Source organism: Colobus angolensis, unplaced genomic scaffold, assembly GCF_000951035.1.
Source record: "Colobus angolensis palliatus isolate OR3802 unplaced genomic scaffold, Cang.pa_1.0 Scaffold41, whole genome shotgun sequence".
In the NCBI taxonomy this organism is placed as follows: Eukaryota; Metazoa; Chordata; class Mammalia; order Primates; family Cercopithecidae; genus Colobus; species Colobus angolensis.
In genome coordinates this window covers 11,337,815-11,340,572 of record NW_012117488.1, presented here as the reverse complement: position 1 = coordinate 11,340,572, position 2,758 = coordinate 11,337,815, and the positions used below count along the sequence as shown (strand labels likewise).

The 2,758-nt window shown below is 35.2% G+C and overlaps 1 pseudogene; it reads left to right on the top strand.

The window, feature by feature from the left end:
* Nucleotides 1-1,467: 1,467 nt before the first annotated feature.
* Nucleotides 1,468-2,106, top strand: LOC105521821 (annotated as a pseudogene).
* Nucleotides 2,107-2,758: the final 652 nt, after the last annotated feature.

Below are 2,758 nucleotides of genomic sequence, written 5' to 3'. Positions count from 1 at the left end.
CAATGCGCATTTGTACACACAGATCTTACATGAGGATTGTAAAAATATCAAATAGATTGTGCTATTCAATTGAACTTAGCTCATTTTCCTAATATAGAGACAAGGTTTTATTTTAAAAAATAGTGATTTGATCTCATATATCTGTTCCTTACTCCTTGAACAATGGGTCCTCTCTATATAAAGCCAGAAACAAATTTTTCCTCCAGTTTTCTAATTCAGACCTATCTTTTTATTATATCTTATGAATTCTTTAGGGGATAATCAGGATAACTATGTCATTAGCCTAAATTCTCTTTTTATGAAAAACATACCTTAGCTGAGTAGCAAGTGATTACGTATAGCAAAAATGATGAGAAAGTATTACATTACACTTACTGTGTTATATATTAGATCTTTCAACAATTCTGATCCAAAGAACTTCAAAGCATTAATGTTATGGGAATTTTTCTCTGACTATACTGTTTACTCAACACATTTACTAAATTTTTAATATAAAAATATAATTTTCCAGTTTCATTTTACTTCTTCTGAACTAAGTATAATCTCACCTGAAAACGTGTTAAAATTGATCATGCTTTACCTGCATTCTGATATAATGTTTTGTACAAAATAAACAATTCATATTTATTCCATAAATTATTTTTCTATTATTTAAACTTTAACAATTCACAAATAGATGATAGGTAAAATGCAATTATTTTAATAGCAATCTCTGAAAAAATCTCCAGTTTAGGGATATGGTTTTTAGGTCATGTTTTAGTTGGCATTCAACCATAGAAACAAAGTAAGTAGGAAAGTATGGAAAAATGTGCTTCGAGAAATTGGCTTATGCAGTTGTAGGAGCTGGCTAAGGAGATCCAACATCTGTAGGGCAGTCAGTCAGGAAGGGAAATTAGGCTGAAATCCCATGGGCGTGATGTGAACATTGTAGTCTACGGGCAGTCAGGAAGGAAGATACAGAATGAAAGGGAGAGGAGCTGCTGACTCAACTTCTCATTGGAAACACTGACGTCAGGGAAGGCCTGAGCTCTCTTTAAAAATTTTTCTAACTAAATCAGAATCACCTAGGATAATCTCCCTTTTGATTAACTTAAAGTCAGCTGATTAAAGACTTTAATTACTTCTGCAAAATCTCTTCACTGTAGGATCTAGTTTAGTGTTTGAATAGCTATGAGAAGGTGTGCACATGCTTCAAAGTGGCCACCCTTCCATTCTCCAGCTCTCACAAGAGATGATCTCTAGTAGCATATCATAACATCCTAGAATCAGTCATCCCAGAAACATCCTACAAAGGGGACTGTAGTTTAGTCTTGCCACATTTACTGTAGTTTAGCCTTGCCACATTTACCCATCAAAACACCATCACAGATTGAAGTACATTGAGCTCCATAGAGATAGTGCCAGGGCAAGTGAGAACAGCAGGGGCACTGGGCAACGTTCTGCCTCACTGAGGAAAAATAACTAAACATGGGCCATGGAGATCCTGTGAAGCTGAGAGGCAAAATATCACCATATGTATTTTTTGTGCAAACTTGTCAGGGGGAGCACAATAAACGGTATCCAGATACTTCTGTCACCTTCTCACAGTTTTCTAAGAAGTGCTCAGAGAGGTGGAAGATCGTGTGTGTTGAAGAGAAGGGAAAATTTAAAGACACAGCAAAAGCAGACAAGGCTTGTTATGATAGAGACATGAAAACCTGTATCCCTCCTAAAGGAGAGACAAAACGAAGTTCAAGGATCCCAATCCACCCCAGAGGCCTCCTTCTGACTTTTTTGGTTCTATTCTGAGTAGTTTTCAAAAATCAAAGGAGAACATTCTGGCCTATCCATTGATGATGTTTCAAAGAAACTGGGGAACATGTGGAATAATTGCTGCAGATGACAAGTAGCCTTATGAAAAAAGAGGCTGCAAATCTGAAGAAAAAATACCAAAAAAGAAATTGTTGCATATAGAACTAAAGGAAAGCCTGCTGTAGCAAAAAAAAAAAAAAAAGGGGGGGGGGAATTGTCAAGGCTGAAAAAGCAAGAAAAAAGAAGGAAGATGAAGAAGAAGAGTAGCAGGAGGATGAACAAGATGAAGAAGAAGATGACCATGATGATGAATAAGTTGGTTCTAAAGTCATTTTTTCTGGTGTATCAAGCATTTAAACCCCCTGTACAGAACTCACTCATTTTAAAGCAAAACATTGAAATGTAAGGCTGTATAAGATTTGTTTTTAACTACAATGTCTTTTTTTGTATAGTTAACACACTACCAAATGTGTTTTTAGATAGCCTCATTCTGATGATGTTTTCAATAGCCACTGGCCTTGCCTAGTACGTTGGCATGGAAATTTAAAGTAGGTTCTTGTTGGCACACAACACAAATTAGTTATATATTGGTATGGGGATTGTAGTTTTTCATCTTCAGTTGTTTCTGATGCTTCTTACATGAAATAACTGTTCTGTTAACCAAATATCACTCCATAATTGCAGGAAAAAAGTTGCAGTTATTTTGTTGACATTCTGAGTCTTTCCCAGTAAATACAACTTTTTAAGTTAAAAACAAAAACAAAAGAAAAACAACATCACAGTAACTATTTGCTTTTTGCCTTAAAGTGTCAGAATAGCAGTTGGCCTATGCTCGAAATAAAACTTTAATATATCTATTTGGTAAAACCAGTATGACCTTTCATATCAATTTCCTCAGGTGTCCTAAGAACCTTACTTTCTCTTTTAAACTTTCTTATTAAAAGACAGGAACAAAAGCACTCAAGAC